This window comes from Canis aureus, unplaced genomic scaffold (genome assembly GCF_053574225.1).
Source record: "Canis aureus isolate CA01 unplaced genomic scaffold, VMU_Caureus_v.1.0 ptg000105l_RagTag, whole genome shotgun sequence".
NCBI classification, from domain to species: domain Eukaryota; kingdom Metazoa; phylum Chordata; class Mammalia; order Carnivora; family Canidae; genus Canis; species Canis aureus.
Window position 1 is genome coordinate 63,435 of NW_027554434.1, and position 23,812 is coordinate 87,246.

At 34.1% G+C, this 23,812-nt stretch overlaps 1 protein-coding gene and 1 long non-coding RNA gene across 3 annotated transcripts in view; one reads left to right on the forward strand and one right to left on the reverse strand.

Annotated features, from left to right (window-relative positions):
- Positions 1–23,812, forward strand: part of LOC144309586 (putative pleckstrin homology domain-containing family M member 1P) — a 156,767-nt gene that overhangs the window by 51,614 nt on the left and 81,341 nt on the right. The gene's annotated exons all lie outside the window — the stretch shown is intronic.
- The window catches only part of LOC144309587 (uncharacterized), a 104,019-nt gene continuing 84,782 nt past the window's right edge, over positions 4,576–23,812 (reverse strand). The window contains exon 3 of the long non-coding RNA XR_013375543.1: positions 4,576–4,793. This is a non-coding gene — a long non-coding RNA (uncharacterized LOC144309587). The remainder of the gene's footprint in view (positions 4,794–23,812) is intronic.

Genomic DNA, 23,812 nt, shown 5'->3' on the forward strand with positions numbered 1-23,812 from the left:
TGTGGAAAAGCAAAATATTTAGAGGGGGAAAAAAAGGAATGAATTAATATAAGATGAAAATTGATAATTAAAATGCCTGATGTGTTCAGTTTTTGAAGAATATCTCTTAGCTATAAGGATATGTATATGATTGTATAAACAAAAAAGATAAACTCTTTTCATAAAATGCACAGAAGCAGTTATCCTAAGGGAGAGAAAAGAAAAAGCTGTAGATAAGTAATTGTTAATGTTACCAATAGTAGCTTTTTAAAATCTGGGTAGTGGGTATGTGCAGTATTATTTCTAATATTACGTATTGAAAACATACCTTTAGAAGTCTGATATACTTATTCATAAAAATATAATTAAAAATAGGTTTTAATACATAAAACAATTTTAAATAACCAATAAATTAAAAAGAAATCACAGTTATAACTGTAAAGGAGGAACAAAATAGTGCTAAGTTCATATGAACCATGAACTGATTTAACTTACCAATTCCAAAATATTTAAAATAGAAGCATTTTTTTTAAGATTTTATTTATTCATTCATGAGAGACACAGAGAGAGAGAGAGAGAGAGAGGCAGAGACACAGGCAGAGGGAGAAGCAGGCTCCATGAAGGGAGCCCGACGTAGGACTTGATCCCAGGATTCCAGGATCACACCTGAGCAGAAGGCAGGCACTCAACCACTGAGCTACCCAGGCGTCCCAAAATAGAAGCATTTTAAATTAATTTCTATCACTTAATATAAGAGAATACTGTTAAGGTAAATTGGTATCAAAAGTTTAAATTCATTGCACAACAGAATTTGGAATAAGAGATCTTTGATAATTTTACATTATATATGTGAGAACATCATAATGAGGTCTTAGACCACATTTAGGATATGTAGAACTGCAGAAAGGTGGAAAAGTGACTGCAAAAACATTGTTAATCTTCAGAGAAATGATCATAATAGCAATTTAGTGTTAATATTAAAAAAAAACAGTGATCTTGAGTATGATTCTGTTGTTAGTCCACCATTAGCTACTCCTAAAATACTGAAATAAATATCAAGTGGCAAAAAGTGGTACATTTTTAAGACTATAGCAAGACTACAAACATGAAGCAGCATTAGAATTTTAAAAAATAAATCATTATAGAAAAACTTCATTAATGATTTATAAGAGAGGATACACATCATGTTAATTAAATTTACAGATGATACTAAATTGAAGAGTGTTGACAAAACCAGTGAGGGCAGATAAAAGGGACCTAAAGTGGTTAGAAATATGGGCAGGAAATGAAATGTGATTCAACCTGGAAAAATGTAGCTAATACATCGGGGAAAAATAATCAGAAACACAGCCATTCAATTGGCAGGATATATAGTACTTGGAAAGCAGTAATACCAAGAGACTTTGAGATGATAGTGGGTAGCAAATTATATATGATCTTGTAATGCAATATGAGAGTAAAATCAGTCAATGAGATTTTAGTCTGTATATGCAAAAGCTTCATGTCGAATGGCTGGAAGATAAAAGTTCTGTAAATGGTATTGCTGAGATCATAACACAAATACCACTTTAAGGTGTAAATACCTCACTAAGTAAATTGAGTAGTGCTCAAACTAGAAAATACATACATAATAGGCTTTAGTCTTTAGCTTGAAGGAGAAGATTAAAATAACAAAATATATATTTGTCCATCTCTAAGTCCAGTTATGATAACATTTCACAAATATTTGAAAGATGTAAACATCATGGAAGCCAAGTCATTTTTAAGAGTAGAATAAGGGGTTTCTATTCAAGTAATGGGATGAAATTAAGTAACGGAAATTTAAGACTGAATCTGGGAAATGTTTCCTGACAGTGAAATCTATTAGTCTCTGGAATGGATTCCCTAGAGGAGAGAGGGGAAGTTCCATTGCTCTAGTCATTGGACTAGATCAAGGCTTGGACAACACATTATTTAAAAAAAAAAAAAAAAGGTAAAAACTAAATTGACCATTTTGCATTGGAAAGGATGCACACAGTAACATTGTTGGGTCATCTAATTGTTGTAGACAGTCTCAGACTTCTCAGACATATCCTATTATTAAGGAACTGCATGTTATTTTTTAATGAATGATTTCTAAAAGACCAATTTATGTTTTCTAGCTCTGGACTTCAATTTCCTGGATTTTTTTTTTCTCCCAAGTCGTAGGAATGCTAGAAAAGAAAACACCCCTCCTTTTCCCTGTTGATGAGATATGGCCTTAAATATTCCAAGCCTTTTGGATCAAATCAGATGAGGTAGCTAAAGTCTCACTTACACCAGTGCATTGAAAACATATTTTTACTGCAGTTTTGTAACCACAACTATGCAATATATAAAAATTCATTCACTTCCTTTTTTGGGTTAATCCACAGAGAGATTTTTACCAGATGGTATCCTGAAGGTACTATTTACTTTTAGCAAAGCAATATAACTGAGTTTGAAAAATATAAAGTATGCACTTCATCCCAACATTAAAACATTCTGTCAATTGTACTCTTAAATTAGCTAAAGTTTGTCTGTAACTTGTTCTCTGTTACAGCAGAGTAAAATGACTATGGAAGAATACTGGTAAATGACAATTTTAACCCAAAGTGTGATTCTTCTAAACAAAAACAAATTAAAATTAAATTTTGTGACAGATTTTTTTTGTGTGTTTTTTTTGTGACAGATTTTAAAGGTAAATTTTATAATCTATATATTTATGTTTTAAAGTGTATATACACACATACACACATATACACAAATATACACATACACACACTATATTTCACATGATTAGTCCTTGTAGAAAAAAAGTAAAGAGAATAGAGGCTCCAGTTCTCAAGTACTTTACAGCCTAGCTGGAGAGGAATATGTGCAAAGCAAATATAGGTGGTGTAGATATATGTCAGTTATTTAATAAAAGCATTTGGATAGAATTGTGCAAATTATGAGAAGATGACAAATAGATTTGATTCAGTAGAGTGGAGAATCTATTGAGGTCTAATAAGGAATGAACTGGAGAAATGAGACTACAGAATTATAATAGTATATTAGAGCTCTCCAGAGAAAACCAATAGGATGGAGACAGATGAATGATTGATTGATTGATTGACAGATTTACATTGACCTTGTGATTATGGAGGCTGGCAGGTCTAAAATCTGCAGAGCTGTTGTTCCAATTCAAAGGCTTTCAATCAGGAAGACCAGATATTACACAGTTTGAAGGCCATCAGGCAGAATTTGCTCTTACTAGAGGAGAGTCAGACTTCTGTTCCATTCAGACCTTCAACTAATTACACTAAGGTCACTCCCATTTTAGAGTACAATTTGCTTTATTCATTCTACTGATATTAATGTTAATCTCATCCAAAACTACCTCATAGAAATACCCAGAATGCTTGACCAAATGATCTGGGCACCACATGACCCAGTCAAGTTGACATATAAAATTAACTGTCACAGAGACTGAGAAGAATTTGATTTATAGAGATCATTTGTAAATTTTGGGGTAGGAAAGTAACATTATAGAGATAGGACTTGAGAACTATTCTAATAACAGTAAATAGAAAAGATAGGAGAAGCAAACTTGATTCAAGAGAAGTTAGTAGCTTTGGAAAAAGAAAGGAAGGAGATCCATGGGACGCCTGGATGGCTCAGCAGTTGAGCATCTGCCTTCAGCTCAGGGCGTGATTCCAGGGCCCAGGGATCAAGTCCCACATCGGGCTCTGTGCGGGGAGCTGCTTCGCCCTTTACCTGTGTCTCTGCTTCTCTCTCTCTATGTCTCTCATGAATAAATAAAATCTTAAAAAAAAAAAAAGAAAGAAGATCCAAAAGACATTTCTAAGGAGGAAAGAATCATGCCTTGTTCATAAACTATAAATGTAGAGTCTACTAATTTCTATTTAAAGACAGATACCAATGTGGTGATTTAGAGTTCAGTAGAAATGGGAACATTGAGAAGATTTTTCTGCTCTATTTTGTTGCCAATAGGATTAATTTTGTCCACCCTTGAAAAAACAATTTTGAAAACCACGGTTTTATTCATCTTCAACTTTAAGTTAAAAATATTTTTGAGGGAAATAAATGATCAGTTATGATTTTGGTGTAACTAAAACAAAGTATAGTATAACATGTCATGTATAATTAAATAATATAAATTTTAGGTGTTAACAAGCCATTTAAGTAGAAGTGAGTTACATAAGTTACATAAATACATGTGGGTTAAAAACTACCCCTTTTTCCTTATTGATTAGGTAGTATTACTCTAGGAATGCAGCCTCCCTGCTATCACAGAACTAGGGCACCTGTTTTTTAATTTTGGGATGTTTTCATTTTTTTGTTGTTGTTGTTGTAAGCAAAATTAAAAAGTTCCTAAACCAAATAGGTAAGAAAAAAAACCACAAAAATTAGAGGTAAATCTTGACTTTAGAACAATTCACACTTTTAAACAACATGTCTTACATCTAATCTCAGAAGTAGAATTCAAATTTACTAAAGAGAATTCTTGTGTTTGTGTATTACTAACATAAGACCATTCTGAGCCATTATTACAAGGTGGTAACCTGTTGAGTAGCAAACACTTCAATTTGCAGAGTTTTTACTTCCTTGTATTTATTTATTTATGTTGTTTTTTGCTGCAACTTTCAAATTTGTCTTCCCCAAACCCTGTAGAGATTCCTTAGATGCCAATATTGAAGAAAGTGCAGGAGTCTGAGTCGGAGAGGTCTGAATCTCCACTCGGCTTCAACCAGGGCAGCTCCAGATTATTTTTGTTTTATTGAGTTTCTAAGAAAGATTTCTTTTGTCCATTCCTGAAAAAACAATTTTGAAAACCACAATTTTATTTCACTTTACTCTTAAATATGTTAGAAATGTTTCTGTCAAAGATTATGCTAAAATGTAAAGCTATATTCTAGATATTTTATAATTTGTATTTAGCCCTTAAGAATATCCCCCTTTTTAAACATAAAATTATGATTCCACTTTTTTAAACAATTATCTAGATATCATTTTCATACCATGCAGTTCTCCCATTTTAAGTGTGCAATTCCATGGTTTTGATTATAATCGCAGTTATGCAGTTATCACTACAGTCTTAGGACATTTACAACAGCCTAGAAAAAAATCCACTCCTTATTTCCCCCTAATTCTCGCAGCCCTCTTAGCCCTAATCTACTTTTTGTCTCTATGGATTTATCTATTCTGGATGTTTCATATAATATGTAGTCTTTTGTGACTGGCTTCTTTTACAAAGCATAATGTTTATGTGGTCATCTGTGTTGTAACATGCATCTGTACTTCATTCCTTTTATTCTTCAGTAATATTCCATTCTGTGTCTGTTACCACACTTTACTATTATGATATCAGTTTTGCACATTTAACGTCCATTCAAATATTAAGAAACACATTATGTACAAGGACAAATTACATGTAAACCATGTAAAATTTTCATCTGATTCAGATATAATTACTATGTTTAAAGTGATATACTAAATATCATAAGAGAGACCAAAAGAAGGTAAAATGATATCTTAAGAATACTGTTTTATGATTTACTAACGTCCTTCCCATATTTTCTAATATTCTAACTTCAGTAGTCTGTGGATAAGCCTCATTCTTTTTTAATCCCAAAGAATTAGGACTTTATGCAGTTACTTAACCTTTCTGGAATTCAATTTACTTATCTGGAAAACAGAATAATAATAGAAAAGTAAAAATGAAATAATAGGTATAAAATGTTTAAATGGGACCTGAAACATAGTTATTTCTCAGTAAATATTCTAAGATCAGAAAACTAATTTATTGCCTCCCAGGACCATTCTTTTTTAATATAGCCAGTAGCCAGATTTATATACTCAATAGTTTCATGTTGCTAGTGGCCATTTTATTGGACAGCACGGATAATAGATTATTTCCTTCATCGTAGAAAGTTCCATTTAACATCAATGCTATAGGATCTTAAAATGCAGAATTACGGTTAGGACATATACATGACTGCCAAACAAGGAACACAATTCTAAGGGAATGATTTTGATGGTTAGTATCACATATCCTCAGAATGGGATGGGATGTCTTCCTTCTGTAATGATCAAAGCCTGTGGAGGAGATACTATTTGAGCTAGACCTTGAGGTATAGGTATACACAAAAGAAAGGGATTATTTAGTAGTATCCGATTCAGTGGATATATACCAAAGCACTAGGCATTTAAATGAAGAAAAGGATTAATGAGAGAGTAGTGAAAATAATATTAAGAAATTAGCAAAGGGTTATAGAAGGTTTTTCTTTGCACAAATTTTTTTGTACTTTCTGTCAACATTGGAAGTCATCAGATTTTGAGAAGGGAAAGTATATGTTAGGGTGTTTGATATGACAAAATTTTGGGATGGATCACAGACTGAAAGACTTTGTAAGAAGGTGTTACCTTCAAGGCTCTTCATGTATTTTAGGACATTTATGTCTTTTCTAATCATCTCTTCTGATGACTAAGCATCCTAACTTCAACATATCTTCTTATAATGTAAATCTTGTACTAGCTCCCTTCTTTGGATTCATTCTAATTGGTTACTACCTCTCCTGAGAAATGGGGTGCCCAGAATAATTCAGTGTTCTTGTATGGTTTGACCAATGTAGGATTCTGGGCAGTTATTTCTTCTACATATACAGGTATTTTATATGTTGATGTGTTGATAACTAAGGAGTATTTCAGCTGAAATTTTTAACTAGAATTTGGAAATTAGCACTGGTGCTTTATTAAGTATTCATTTCATACCTAACATATGGCATGTACTTTTTAGGTGCTCAGAACTAGAGGTAGAATTTTAGTGGTAATTAACTGCAGAGAGATATAGATAAGAATTGACTATATAAAAAAATTGACTATATACATAAATATATTTATTTATTTCATTATATATATTTAAGGGAAAATAGTATACCAAGGACACAGAATGTTTTTGAGTGAATTTCTCTGAAAGAGCTAAGGAAAAGTAGTAAGAAAGGGATGCTAAGTATCTAAATGAATCAGACAGAAACAAAGAAAGGAGAGAATTTCAAGAAAGGGTAAATGAGGGACACCTGAGTGGCTCAGCGGTTGAGCTTCTGTCTTCGGTCCAGGGTGTGATCCCGGGGTCCCAGAATCAGGTCCCGCATCAGACTCCCTGCATGGAGCCTGCTTCTCCCTCTGCCTGTGTCTCTGTCTCTGTCTCTCTCTCTCTCTCTGTCTCATGAATAAATAATAAAATCTTAAAAAAAAAAATAAGGGTGAATGGTTAACAGTATCTGAACTTCCAAGAGGCAAAGGCTACTGGATATAGCAATTAATATATTCTTGATTATTTTTTTATGTAATGAGAGTGAGCTCAAGCTTTTAAAAGATTAAATTTTCAGAGGTGCCTGGGTAGCATGGTCAATTCAGCATCCAACTCTTGATTTTGGCTCAGGTCATGCTCTCAGGGTCTTCAGATCGAGCCCTGCATGTGGCTCTGTGCTCAGTGGGAGGGTCAGCTTGGGACTCTGTCTCCGTCTGTCCTTCTTTATTGTATTCCCATGCTCTCTCTCTCAAAACAAAACTAGAAAGACAGTAACTTTTAGTGTTAAGACAGAAACAGCATCTTATTATGGACAGAAAAACAGAGAGTAGGCTACAGAAGTAGTAAGAGACTTCTACTATACACATCTTTTTGGGGTGATTTTTAGAATTAGCCAACTTGACTCTATTGTTTACATGAAAAAATAAACAAGTAATAATCCAGAAAAGTCTTTAAAAGTAGCATGATGAAGAGAGACTATCCCACTCAGATGTTAAAAGTAGTACAAAGCAAAAAAAAAAAAAAAAAAAAAAAAGGCAGTACAAAGCTAACTTGATTTAAATAATGTGGTAAGAACACATGAATAGACAAGCAGATCAATTGAATAAATGGAGAGTATGGAAATAAATACATATGGAAATTTAGCATATAATAAAGGTGATGTTTTGAGTTAATGTGAAAAAGGTGGATTATTCCATAGTAAATGATGTGACAACTGGTTAGCCAGTGTATACATATAAAATGTTGGGTTCTTACCTTACAGCTCATGGCTTATGGAGCAAAGATTTAATCTTTAAAAATGAAAATATAAAAGTATTAGAAAAAACTCTGAGATTTTTTTTAATTACAGAACAAAGACATAAACTTCAGAAGTCATAATGGAAAATATTAATTAATTTGACTAAAGAAAAAAGAAAAAAAATTCCATGACCATAAGAGGTGCCTGGATGGCTCAGTTAAGCATCTGACTCTTGATTTCAGCTCAGATCATGCTTTTAGGGTTGTGAGATGGAGCCTGGCATTGGGCTCTGGGCTGGGCATGGAGCCTGCTTTTCATTTGCTGCCCTTCCCTTTCTGTGTCCCCGCCTCAAAAACAAAACAAAACAAAGCAAAACACCATAAGCAGAGTAAAAAGGCCAACTCTAAACTGGGGAAATATATTTGTAATTCTATATTGCAGATAAAAGATAACATTAATACATAAAGAGCTCTTACAAATCAATAAGACAAATATTAACAATTTGAAGAATATAAATAGATGATGAGAAACGCAATACAGTTTCGTAAAATCCTGAACAGATGCTCATTTTTTCTTAGAATTTTGAATTAAAACTATACTGAGATACCATTTTTCGCTCATTAGATAGGCAGAGGTAAAAATATTGTTTTGTTGTCAGGTAGTAAGGAGGAAAAAGCATTGTCATACATGGGAGTCAAAGTTGGTGAAAACTCAAGAAAGCAACTCATTAATAGTTCTCAAAATTGCTGTACATGTGTTTCTGATCCAGGAATTCTACTTTTAGGAATATATACCAAAGACAGGTATACCCACACATGAAAGGTTCTATGCACAAGAGGAGTCCTGGCATCATTGTCTGTAAACACTGAGAGTGGAAATAAGATAAATGTCCACCAGAGACGACTACTGAAGAAACTCTGGTATAATTTTGTGTATAATTTATAAGTAGGAAAGAGCTATCATCATAACACAGAAGTCATGTTGATTTCTATGTGATTTTCCCTCGCATGTTAATGCACTTTGCACTGAGTAACAGTGGCTTCAAGTGCTTTTTTTGTGCTGTCTCGCCCATTATTAATGACTGCAGCTTGAACATTGTCTGGTAAGCTTCCAACCAGCCTGACTATTGGGAGGCCTGCAGGCTAGGAACTGGGAAAAGGAATGTCTTAGTTTGGGTTCCCCAGGAAAGACCCTCAGATACGGATCTGAGTACTTTATTTTGGAGGTGATCTCAAGAAACATTGTTAGAGGATAGTGAAATAAAAGTGCAGCTTAATAGTCAATAAAGGATGCAAAATCAAGTTAGGAGTACTGTGTATAAATTATCCATAAGAGTGGAATATAGATGCTTGAGTTATCCTACTCAAAGATAGGGCAGATTCACACTGAATCCTATCAGTCTTTGGTTGACAGCTTTTACTTTTTTTGTTTTTAATCTTCCAACCTGCTGTGTACAAGGGCAGAGTGGCTTAGGAGAGAGTCTTCAGGCTATTAAGCCCCTGCTACAAGCAAAAAGAGGTGTGTGAGGAGGAAGGAACAAAGGTGGAAAGGAGGGTTAATACCCACTCTGTAGGCAGCAGGATGGGATGAAATCCACTATGATAGGCTGCAACAGGTAACCAAGGCCAAATGGATTTGGAGAGGGAGAGCTAACTAGTCTCCAAGTCTGCAAGCTCTCTTTCTTCAGGATAATTCTCCAATATATATCTCAGCAGCCTGATTATTTTGCAGAAACCTCAGGTATTTCAGTCAACTTTTATAGCAGAAATACCTGTATTTGTTGTAGTCATGCTGCTGAAATGAAAGATGTAAGACAGAAGTACCTGTACTATGCAGCTGTTAAAAAGGTTTTTAGATGGATCAGCCCTGTATCGACTATTGGAAACATTTCTTTTTTTTTTTTTTTTTTTTTTTTTATTTATTCATGATAGGCACACAGTGAGAGAGAGAGAGGCAGAGACACAGGCAGAGGGAGAAGCAGGCTCCATGCACCGGGAGCCCGACGTGGGACTCGATCCCGGGTCTCCAGGATCGCGCCCTGGGCCAAAGGCAGGCGCCAAACCGCTGCGCCACCCAGGGATCCCGGAAACATTTCTAAGATAAATGAAGTACACATACACAGAATAAAATAGTGTGAAGAATGTGTTCAAGAGACAGCTACTCTCCAAAGATTTATGCTACCCATTTATAAAGTAAATTTGAGTAAGTGCCAAGCCATGGACTACATTTTCCAGCCTCACTTGCATCTAAAAGGACCTAAAAGTCGTCTAAATGACTATTATTTCCAGTGGAGTATGTGCAGAGTGATCTGCTGACTTCTGGGCAAGGTTAAAAAGCAGTTATATCTTCGATTTTTCTTCATTTGCTGCTGAAGTGAAGACTTTGAAGCCCTGGGCTATGACAGAACTTGGACTCTTGAGGCACACATGGAAGGTTGCCCAGTGAACATAGGACTGTTGGGTGTATGCAAACCAACCTTTCATTTTGCTAAACTAAGACTTCAGGGTTTAATTATTGCAGCAGCTAGCATTACCTTAACAGTATATTGCCATTTGAATATAACTATAAAATTGAATGTATAAATATATGCTTCCATACGTATAGAATGTGATTGAAAGAATACATAAGGAACTAAGAATGGTGTTTCATGCAAAGGTACAAAATGGCAAAATATCCAAGGTGATTTTTTGTAGCATTGTTGGAAGAATACAAAATTGGAAATAACTGAATGGTCCAATAATAAGGGATTAGTTGAATAAACAATGGAACACACGTACACAGAAAAATAAAGCTCTATATACCAATGTGGAGATATCTCCATGACATATGAAGATGGCAGTGGAGGAAAAGGGAGGAACGAATTATAGAGGAATGTGTATTGTATGTTACTTTTTTGTAAAAAAGAATGGAGAAAAAGGAATATGAATATATATTATATAAATATATTTATATTTCCTTGTATTTGTGTGAAGAAACCAGAAAGAAAAATAATAAACTAATAATAAAATGGTTACCTAAAAGTAACCTATAACCTATAGTTAACCTATAGTAACCTATAAGTTGATAAGAAATATGGAAATGGTCAGGAGTGGGAATGAGATTTCTTTTTTATGTGTTTTTATATAGGATTGATTGTTTAAAACTTTTTACTACAGACATTATATACAAGAAGAAAGAGTAGAATAATGAACCTTCAGACTTATCACCAAACTCCAACAATTATAGATGACCTATCTTATTTCACCTATAACCTCATGCCCATACCCCTTCACTAGGTTATTTAAAAGTAAATCTCAGATATATCATTTTATTTGTAACTATCCATGTATATTTCAGTGTGTATCTTTAACACATAGGAACTATTTTTTTTAAATTATTGTCACACTAAAAATTATAATTTCTTATTATAAAAGAAATTTAAGGGCCACCTGGGTGGCTAAGTGATTGAACGTCTGCCTTTGGCTCAGGTCATGATTCCAGGGTCCTGGGATCGAGTCCTGAATTGGGCTCCCCACGGGGAGCCTGCTTCTCTCTCTGTGTCTCTCATGAATAAAGAAAGAAAATCTTTAAAACAAAAAAGAAAAAAAAGAAAGGAAATTTAAAGAACACTTAGAATACATTTTTGTAAACATTACCTTATTTTTCACCTGCCCTGTTTCCTTCTCTGCTTGCAGAATCTGAATTTATTATAGAGCCTTATAGTATAGTTTACTGATAAATTTTCATTGGAAATAATTTAATCTCAGAGTAGAACTATAAAAATATTATGAAAAATTTCTATATTCTCTTCAGACAACCAAATTGTTAACATTTTACTGTATTTGCTTTGTATCATTCCTTCTCCACCCCTCTCTATATATGAATTATGTGCATCTATTTATGTATACGTAGTTTTATTCCAGATCACTTGAGAATATGCGCATATTCTCTATACTCAAATACCTGTTTTTTTATTTCCTAAGAATATTCTGGTACATAGTCACAGAAGAAATTAACATGGTTCAATACTATTATTTAATCTGTAAACCTGATTTATATTATGCTTATTTTTCCTTGTAATAGCCTTTATAGCAGAAAAATTTTTTTCTGAATCAGGATCCAAACCAGGATCATACAATGCATTTTTTGTCATATCTCTTAGATTCATTTAATCTGGAATTATTTCTCTGTTATGTGTTTGACATTTTTTAAGGAGTATAGGCTAAGTATTTTAAAGGATTCCCTCAGTTGGGTTTATCTGGTGTTTTTTCATGATTAGATTCCGATTATGAACTTTTTTGGCAAAGATACCACAAAAGTGATGCATCTTTTTCAGTGTATTGCCTTTGGAGGCATTCGATGTCTTTTCTTCCCATTTCTGTTGATACAATCTTTGAGGTTTAGGTGGTAGTTGGTAGGTTTCTCCATTGTAAAGTTACTTTTTTCCCCCATGTAATTAATAAGAATTTTGTGAGGAGATAATTTTTTAAAGATTGATTTTATTTAATTGTTTGTTTGTTTGTTTATTTATTTATTTATTTAAGAGCACAAGCAGGGGAAGTGGCAGGTGGAAGGAGAGGGAGAAGTTGACTCCCCACTGAACAGAAGCCTGTAATGGAGCTGATCCCAGACCCTGGGATCACAACCTGAGCTGAAGACAGAGGCTTAGCTGACTGAGCCACCCAGGTGCCCCTGTGGGGAGATAATTTGAGACCAGAGAGATATTCTAGTCTTCATCAACTTTTCACCTATTAATTGTAACATATATTGATGTTGTTTACCAAATAGTGACATTATCTTATTCCTTCTACATTTATTAGTTGGTGTCCTACTCTAAGGAAAAACTTCTCTCCAATATAAAAATATATTTATATCAATTTATATGGGCTCAGATGTTTATACTGTCCCAAATTTGGCCGGTAGAAACCTCTTTAAGCTAGCTCTTGTGTCCCTTTCAGCCCAGCATTTTTTTTAAATCACTTCCTTGCTTTCTGATATAGCAAGACATTCCAGGCTTATCTTAGACATTTCTTCCTTCAGTCCTTCAGTCTCCAAGGAAATGGTTTCTTTTAATACTTGAAATTAAGATCCTCATACTAATCATGTTTATTATTGAATAATTTTCCATTCTTCTAGGCCCAATGTTGACTCTTGAATCATGTACATGTATTACCCTTTTAAAATTGTAATTTAAAACTTTAGACCCCAAATACACCTGAAATCACAAAAAGATTGTAAAGCCAGTGAATATACTATTAGGAAGATTTCATATAACATTTGAGGATGCTGACTTTGGAGTTGGATAACTTTGGAATCAAATTTATTACTACCAGTTACTAGTTATTTTATTTACCTACCAGTTGGAGATGGCATAACAAACAGTTTGTTGTGAGGATTAATGAAATGTAAAACTGGTGACATATAACATACATTTAAAAACATAGCTATTGCTTTATGAATAATTATATTAATAGTATTTACTGTATTGAACATTATATTTGGGAAATATTTGTTGAGTTGAATTATAATGCTTTCCTCCCTTTATAAGATATACTTCTAGATTCATTAGTGATAAAATGTACCTGAGCATTCCCTAAGACCATGAAAAAATATGAAGTCAAGTAACTTTTAGTCATGGGGACAAAAACAAATTGGAGTTACTCTTCAGCTGCAGGATGTTCTGAGATGATGGAAACTTGAGTTAACAATGCTTAGATCAGACTTGTTCGATAAAGACGGAAATAATTTATGAAAGCCATTTATTCTAGGTTAAACCTATACCTACCTTATTACTAAATATCATCGAGTCTACTATTACAGTATTTTATACGTTGCTACTCTAGGGGTAGAGGATGAAAGTGAGAAACAGGAAGAATAGCAGAATATTGGATTTAATATAATAATAGAACTCCTGCAGCTTAGCATAGAGAGGAAGAGAATGTTATGGTAAATTAGATTTTCAGCCAGTTCATACTTGTCATATAATGTAAAGGTGTTCCAACAGATTCTCAAGTTCAGGAAGATAGCAAGTTGACTGCTTTTGCAGTCACAACTGTTATATTTTCTCATTTTCCAATAGTTATGGACCATTTTATATTCAAAATACCGAAGCGGCCACTGATGGAACTACTATTATTGTTACTAGTATTCACTCCTACCCTGTCAAATCAGCAGTATATTCAGTGTTTTGGATAGGGAAACACAGGGCAAGCTACCGCAGGATTACGGAGGTTAGTCACATATAGTGTTGGAAAAAACAGGGCTGAAGAAGAACCCTTTTCTTCAGCATAACTCTCTATATTTAAAAATCTTTTCCCATGAGCATTAGAACACGGAGGATTAAAGGACAATCCTAATTTATAAAGTGATTGCCGGGATCCCTGGGTGGCGCAGCGGTTTGGCGCCTGCCTTTGGCCCAGGGCGCGATCCTGGAGACCGCGGATCGAATCCCACGTCGGGCTCCCGGTGCATGGAGCCTGCTTCTCCCTCTGCCTATGTCTCTGCCTCTCTCTCTCTCTGTGTATGACTATCATAAAAAAAAAAAAAATTATAAAGTGATTGCCAACATGAATCAGATGTTTCTCCTACTTCTCTTTTCATGGTTTACCTTAAAGAATGTATGCTCTTGGGATGAGTTGGTAGAGTATGTGCCTATGTGTAAATGTGTGTGTGTGTATGTGCGCGCGCGCGCATTTTAGAAATAAGGAATACAGAAAACATAAAAAAATTGTGATGGATAGCCAAATTGTTTTTTTTTTTCTTCCTATATACAAGGAGGCAAAGCAATGGAAGGAAATATAAGAAACAGAGATAGCTATCATATGAGAATTATGTATTAACCGTAATGGGATTTCATATATATTCTAATAGTTTTTTAAAAATAAGTGAGCTAAGATATTCTATGCACATTATAGATTTATTTTCTGAGCAGTATAGTAAGGATTAATGAATAATTGTATGATACCTTTATGTGTGCAGCTAAATGATATTAAATAGTTATTGCTATTGTAAAACATGGCAGTGTGGCACAAACTTGTGGCAACATGTGCAGCCTCTTCTCAGAAGATAGTGTAGCATGGTATAAGTTTGTTACTCCTCCAAACTTCTCAGTGCTTACTAGTGGATATTTCAATTTGGACATATAAAACCATAAACTAGATTGCATAATCTTAGTACAAAAAATTTCTTGGGGGAATGTTCTTTCAATTTTCATTGCTTTTTTAGAATCTAAAATTTACTTTGAAGTAATTCTTTTTAAAATATAGAACAAAGATTGAGATGAAGTCCTTTATCTTTTGTTACTCCTTATACTGACTCTGACTATAATAGTTTTAATAATTTAACTGTGATGCATGTGTGGCAACTTAAATCATCCCTCACTACCACCATTTTCTCCCGTACCAATACAGAAACAACATTTAGTGCCCCAAATAAACCATGCTCTTTTATTTCTTCATACTGTTTGCTCTAAAAGGAACGTCTGATTCCCAGGAGCCCCCCTTGTTTCACTCCAGTGTTATTTTCTTGACTAACTTCAAGGTAGCTTGCTACATCTACTAGTAAGATTACCCTGACCACCTGTCATCATCAGTGGTCTTTCTCCCCATTACCACCATGGTTGAGAGTTGCCTCAATTTTTAGTTCCCATATCACCTTGCCCTTGCTGGTTTCATTTCCCAAAGCATATTGAATACAGATTTTTGAGTAATAGAAGACTACAAATATATTGCACCAATTTTTTCCAGCTTTATTAAGATATAATTGACAACATGTTATTTTAAGTGGGAAAAAAGTATAACCACTATATAATAATCCACTAAGGATATATGCAAAACATAAAGCCTTTACAAAACTACTTTTTAAGTGCATACATAATGAACTCAGTGGGTCTGTATGCAGTATGAAATTATAAATGCACAGTATCAGAAGTGAATTTCACTATCTTTCTGTATTGCAAAGAACATGTAAAGCACTTTTTAAATGGAAAGTAAGGATCTCCAAAAATCTAGCCCTCTATAAAAACTTTTGCAAAAATTGTCAAGATCAACTTTTTGAGATCTTTGGAGTTTAACCAAAGGTTTGCCACAGCCTGAGGAAATAAAAATAGCTGAATCTCAATAAGAACAGCAGGCTTTGTGGTATTTTAACCTGCCTTATTCCTATAACCTTTTCCCATGTTCTGCAGTAGCCTTGGAAAACAACATCCTCAGAACCATAGTAGCTGTAAAACCCAGCAGCTTAACAGCTACTGGAAGAAGCAGATTGGGTTTGGAGCTCTCCAGGAAGTTCTGTCCCCAGAGTATTCACTATTCAACCTGACAGATCTCTAGAAAAGCCCTATTCACAGGGCTTGTCTTTGTTGGACCTGACTCAGAGCTCACTTAGTGAGGAAAGCTTTATTGCTGGGACATTTGTTGAAAACAATTAGAAGCAATTCTTTAATATCACAGCTACCAAAGGCAGTGACGCAAGTTGAAGCCAAGAAAAGATGGACCAAAATACATAGGAATGAGATGCCTGTAGGAGACTTTGAAAACCTTGAATATACTCCTGTAAATCTAGAAGGCCACCTGCATGTACAGGCTTTATGTAGGCCTCAGAAATACCTGAACAGGTCTTAAGATTTAATCTGTTTGGACTTGATGCTTTGTATGAACAGGAAGTAAAGAAGATGATAATAGAGGAATGAGGAATAAGGAACAAAAGAGCTATATGACCTATTGAAAACAAATGGGCAAATGTTGAAAGTAAATCCTAGGCTATTGGTAATTACATTAAACATAAGTAAATTTAAACAGTCAAACAGATTTGCAGAATAGATTAAAAAATAATCCCATCATATAATATCTACAGGAGATATACTTACTTTATTATTTATTTTTGGCTCCAATAGTAGAAATTTATTTTCTCAGTCTTGAAGCTAGAGGTTTAAGATCAAAGTTATGGCAGGAACCAAAGTTGGTTCCTTCTGAAACTTCTCTTCTTGTACCTGGCCATCTTTATGATCACATGTTCTGTGCCTGTGTCCTAATCTCCTTTTACAAAGATACCAGTCATGTTGATTAGAGCCTCAACATATGAACTTGTTTTATCTTCATTACCTCTTTTAAAAAGCCCTAAATTAAGGAGACATATTTTACATTCAAAGACATAAATAGTTTAAAAGTAAAGGACAGAACTTTATCTTTTGGTGTAGTCTCAAAATTTTAATTTTGCTCTTGTTTCCCTTGCCAGAGGAAACCTATCTAGAAAAATGTTTATAACTGATGTTGAAGAAATTACTACCCATGTTTTCTCTTGAGTTTTATGGTTTCAGTTATTACATTTAGATCATTAATCCATTTTGAGTTCATTATGTGTATGATGTAAGAAAGTGGTCTAGTTCCATTCTTTTGCATGTAGCTGTCCAGTTTTCCCAGCATCATTTGTTGAAGAGGCTTTTTCCCATTACATATTCTTGTCTCCTTTGTGAAAGAATAACTAACCATATAATCATGGTTTTATTTCTTTTTTTAAAGATTTTATTTATTTATTCATGAGACACACAGAGAGAGATTAAGACATAGGCAGAGGGAGAAGCAGACTCCTCACAGGGAGCCTAATGTGGGATTCAATCCTGGGACCCTGGATCACGCCCTGAGCCGAAGACAGATGCTCAACACTGAGCCACCCAGGTGTCCCCATGGTTTTATTTCTGGGCTCTATTCTGTTCCATTGATCTCTTTTTGTTTTTGTTTTTGTTTTTTTTTAAGATTTTATTTATTCATGAGAGACACAGATAGAGATAGAGAGAGAAGGAGACAGAGACAAAAGCAGACTCCATGCAGTGAGCCTGATGTGGGACTTGATCCCAGGACTCCAAGATCATGCCCTGGGCCAGGTGGAGGTGCTAAACCACTGAGCCACCCAGGGATCTCCCTGTCTTTGTTTTTGTGCCAGTATCATACTGTTTTGATTACTACCGCTTTGTAATATAACTTGAAGTCTGGAATTATGATACCTTCAGTTTTGTTCTTTTTCGAGATTGCTTTGGCTCTTTAGGGTCATTTTTGGTTCCATAGAAATTTTAGGGTTATTTGTTCTAGTTTCATGAAAAATCTTGTTAGTACTTTGATTGGGGCTACATCAAAATAAGGTTCTACACAGTGAAGGAAGCCATTGACAAAACCAAAAGGTATCCTACTGAATGGGAGAAGCTCTTTGCACATAATATATTCAATAAAGTTTAATATCCAAAATATATAAAGAATGTATACAACTCAACACCAAAACCCTTAAGTAATCCAGTGAAAAAATGGTCAAAAGAGGGATACTTTGCTGGCTCAGTCAGAAGCACATATAACCCTTGATCTTGGGGCCATGAGTTTGAGCCTACATTGGGTGTAGAGGTTACAAAAAAAAAAAAAAAAAAAAAAGGAAAGAAAGAAAGAAAGAAAGAAAGAAAGAAAGAAAGAAAGAAAGAAATTAAAAAAAAATGGTCAGAAGACATGAACAGACACTTTTCCAAAGAAAACATACACATGGCTAATAGAAATATGAAAAGATGCTCAACATCACTAATCATCAGGGATGTGCAAATTAAAACCACAATAAGTTACCATTTTACACCAGTCAGAATGGTTGAAATAAAAAGAAATAACAAGTGTTGATGAGGATGTGGAAGAAAAGGAACTCTGGCGCTGTTGGTGGAAATGCAAACATTGCAACCAGTTTGGAAAACAGTATGGAAGTTTCTCAGAAAATTAACAATAGAAATATTAAATGATCTAGTAAACTCCACTAGCATTTATCCAAAGAAAACAAAGGAGTAATTTGAAAAGATATATGCACCCATATGCTTATTGCACCATTATTTACAATAACCAAGATATGAAAGCAACCCAAGTACCCATCAATAGTTAAACGAGTAAAGATGTGACATTATGTACAATGAGGTGTTAGCCATAAAAAAGAATGAAATCTTGCCATTTGCAGCAACATGGATGAACCTAGAGGGTTTAATGCTAGGTGAAATAATAAGTTAGGGAAAGACAAATACTGCATTATTCACTCATATGTGGAATTTAAGATACCAAACAAATGAACAAAGAAAAAAAGAGGCAAAAACCAGACTCTTAAATACAGGAACAACTGGTGGTTGCCAGAGGGGAAGTTGGTAGGATGTGTGAAATAGGGGGGAAAAAAAAGGGGGATGGAAAACTATATATCATGGAAACAATAACAAAATAGACCTCAAGTGGCTATATTAATAACAAATAGATGTTCAGACAAAAATTGTTACTAGAGTCAAAGCAGAAAAGTTTATAATAAAATGTCAATCCATCATGAAGATATAAAAATTATAAACATATATGCACTAATAAATGACCCCAAAATACACAAAGTAACAACTGACAGAATTGAAGAAATAGACAATTTAAATATAATAGACTTTGGGTACTCTACTCATAATAACTGATAGAACAACTAGGACGAAGATCAACAAGGAAATAGAAGAGCTAATGACAATACCAAGTAATAAGAATTGACATCTATAATTATCCCACTCAACAACAGCCAGATTTTCATTCTTCTCAAATGTACATGGATATTCTCCAGAGTAGGCCTTATACTATGCCACAAAACAAGTCTCAATAAATTTAAATGATTGAAACCATATGAAATATATGTTTCAACACACTGGAATGATATTTAAAATAAGGAAAGGAAATTTGAGAGATTCAGAAATACATGAAAGGTAACATACTCTTAAGTAACCAGTGAAATGAAGAAAAAAAGAAATTATGAAATACTTTGAAATGAATGAAAATGAAATCAAAACATAGCAAAATTTATGAGATGCAGCTAAAGCAATGCTTACAATGGAAACTTACAGTATGTTTCGCTCTATTAAAAAAGAGGAAAGAAGGGCACCTGGTTGGCTCAGTCAGTGGAACATGTGACTCTTGATCTTGGGGCCGTGAGTTCAAGCCCCACATTGAGTGTAGAATTTATTCTAAAAAGAAGCAGCAGGGCAGCCTGAGTGGCTCAGCGGTTTCGCGCCTGCTGTCAGCCCAGGGCCTGATCCTGGAGACACGGGATCAAGTCCCATGTCGGGCTCCCTGCATGGAGCCTGCTTCTCCCTCTGCCTGTGTCTCTGCCCCCCCCCCCGTGTGTGTGTGTGTGTGTGTGTGTGTCTCATGAATGAATAAATAAATAAAATCTTTAAAAATAAATAAATAAAAAGCAGCAGGAGGAGGAAGGGGAAGAGGGTGGAGCTGAAATAAAAAATCTCATCATAACAAGTGATAAAAAGAACAAACTAAACACAATGAAGCAGAAGAAAAGCTATAAGAAAGACTAGAGCAGAAAAACACAACAGAAAAATAGAGAAAATCAACAAAACCAAAATTTGATTTTTTAAAAAGATTAACAAAATTAACAAAGGTTTAGCTAGACCAACAAGAAAAGAGAAGACTCAAATTACTAAAATCATGAATGAAAGAGGGAACAACAGTAATGAACCTACAGAGAAATGAAATGAAAAGTAATCTAAGGTAGCACTATAAACAACAAATTAGACAACTAACATGAAATGGAAGAATTCCTAGAAAGACTAAAACTACCAGAAGATGAAAAATCTCAATAAACCAGTATATTAAGTAAAGCAATTGGATTAGTAATTTTAAAAACTTCCCATACGCCCAAGCACAGGTAGCTTCATTGGTGAAATTTACCAAATGTTCAAAGAACAGTTAACACCAATCTTTCACACATGCTTATTACAAAAAAAATACCTGAAGAAGGACACTTCCCAACTCATTCTATCAGACCAATATTGACCTGATACCAAAACTAGACAAAGACAAACGTGAGAAAACATATTGACCAGTATTCCTCACAAATACAGTGCAAAAATCTTCAATAAAATACTACCAAACAAAATCCAAAAACATATTTTTAAAAAGCATATGCTATGACCAGGTGGGATTTTATCCCAGGAAGGCAAGTTTGATTTAGCATTTGAAAATTAGTTACTGTATTACATCAAATTAATAGAACAAAGGACATACATACATACATCTTATTTCAAAAGATGCAGAATAAGCTTTTGACAAAATTCAGCATCCTTTCATAAAAACACTTAACCAGCTAGAAATAGAAAGGAAATCCCTTAATCCAATAAAAAGCATCTATAAAAAACCCACAGCTAACATCATACTTAATCATGAAAGACTAAAAACTTTCCACCTAAGATCAGAAACATAATGAGGTTGTCTACTCTCAGCATTCCTATTTAGCATTGTACTGGAAATTCTAGCAAGTTAAAGAAAAAGAAGAGACGTCTGCATTGGAAAAAGAAAAGATATAAAACTCTTTTGCAAATGGCATGATCTTATATATGGAAAATCCTAAAGAAGCCACAAAAAAACTCATTAGATCTATTAAATGAGTTCACTAGGGTTACAAGATAAAAGATGAATATACAAAAATAAATTCCGTTTCTGAACGTTTGTTCCTACAGCGTAGGCCCAATTTCAGAAGTCACTACAAAGCTATGGTAATCAAGACTGTGGTACTGACAAGGAGATGCCAAAAATGAATAGAATAGGAATCCCAGAAACAAACTTTGACATTTATGGCCCATTGATTTTTGACTGTAATGAAGATAATTCAGTGGGGGAAGAAAGTAGTGTTTTCAACAAATTGTGCCAAAAGAAGTAGGAGTCACATGGAAAATAATGAAATTTGACCCCTGCCTCGAACCATACATAAAAAAATAACTGAAAGTAGATTTTATGCCTAAAAGTCAATAGCTGGAACTCTTGTTAGAGAGCGGGAATAAAAATTGATGATCTTGGGTTAGGCCATGGTTTCTTAGTCACCAAAAGCACAGTGACAAAAGAAAAAGATAGATGAAAATAGACTTTATCAAAACTAAAAGCTTTTGTGCTTTAAAGGTTTATGCCGAGAAATTGAAAGACAACTCACAGAATGAGAGAAATTATTTGCAAATCACATACCCAAAAAGGGACATCTGTAATATATTGGGGGGGGGGACCATCTTATATCACAACAAAGAGTACCAAACCACCCCATTTAAAAGTCTGCAAAAGGTTTGAAGTTTTCCAAAAGAAAGTAGACAAATGGTCTGTGAGAAGATACTGAATATTATTACTCATTAAGACAACTCAAACTGAAACCACAATAAGATACCACTTCATTCCTACAATAAATAAATCAAAAAGAAAATAATAATAAGTGTTGTCAAGGATGTTGAATAATTGGAACCCTCATATATTAGTATTGTGAATTTAAATGGAACAGCTACTTTGGAAAGTAGTTTCACAAAATGTTACACAGAATTATCATATTACCCAGCAATTCTACTCCAAGGAATATATCCAAGAGAAATGAAAACATGTCCACATAAAATGCCACATTCATACAAGAATTTTTAATAGTATCAAAAAGTGAAAATATAACTGAGAGGTAGAAGTGGAAAGTAAGCCTGAGTAGACATTGAGAAGGTACCAAAACTGTCTTCCTCAGAAGTGGTGGCATCAGCTATTATTTCTGGGCGTCTCTGGGCAATTGGACATTATATTGAGAGCAGTTACATTGCACTGGACATTAAGAGAACCATTTCTGCCAGTAGTAAGTCCCAATAAGACTGGTGTTTTTCTGAACTATGAATCAGGTAAGGATTCCTTTTATAATATGAATAACAGGTCTCCTCTATGTGTTTAATAATTCTTTTACAGAAGCTGTTTGGCCCTATTTATGTACTGGAACAGATTCTGAACCTCTTAAAAAATCTCTTAAGTAACAGATTATGAAAGATGAAATACCTGGGACGTGATTCTGTTTTAGTTTTTAGGGGTGGCTTAGCCAGGAAATTTAGTTTCAGTGATTCTGGATTCTTTTTAAGTTTTGCCCCTGGAAATCAGAATAGATTTTTCTCTTTCATTTCCAACAACTATAAAACATTCTAGTAATGCCAGTTAACATAGATAGGGGTATCAATTATCAAGTGCTTTGAAATAGTAAGATAAAATATTTGAGAGTTGTTACTTAACATATCCAATAAAACATTTTATTTTTTTAAAAATGAAAATAACCCAGAGGTCCATGAACTGATGAATGGGGAAAAAAACTGTTATATATCCATACAATGAAACATTATTTTACCCTAAAAATGTATGAAGTAGTGAAAGAATTATGCTAAATAAAAGATGACAGTCACAAAAGGCCATATATTATATGATTCCCTTTATATGTAGCAATGTTTTTCTTAAAGCATTCAGCCCTTTTGGATAAGAGATGACTTAATGTTAAATATTATACCTGTTTCATTTGTATCTTTGGTAAGTGGAATAATGGCAAACAGAATTACTTCTTTTGAATAGCTATGAAAGGTCGAAACTGGAGAGTTCCTATTTATTTAGCTGTCATATGCATTGCTGATATAAGGGAAAACTGAAAGAATTTCTTTTAGTACAGTGCAGTGTGAAAGTTCATAAGGTTAGAAGTAATTTTCATCCTGACTTAAACTCATAGGTAATTTTTTTTAAAAGATTTAATTACAGTTGTCATTTTTGTGATTTCTACTGAGGAAACAGTAGGGAGAATACCCTACTGAATGTTCTCTCTCATTCCTGAATAATTATTATATTTTTTGAAACAATGACCTTGTCAAGTGACACTTGGTGGGAAGGCCGGAGAGCATCTGATTTTCAAAGTGCTTAAATTCATGCATAGTAATTTTACCTTTTTAAAAAATTTAACATTTTGACTAAATGAGTCCTTTGATTTTTATTGGT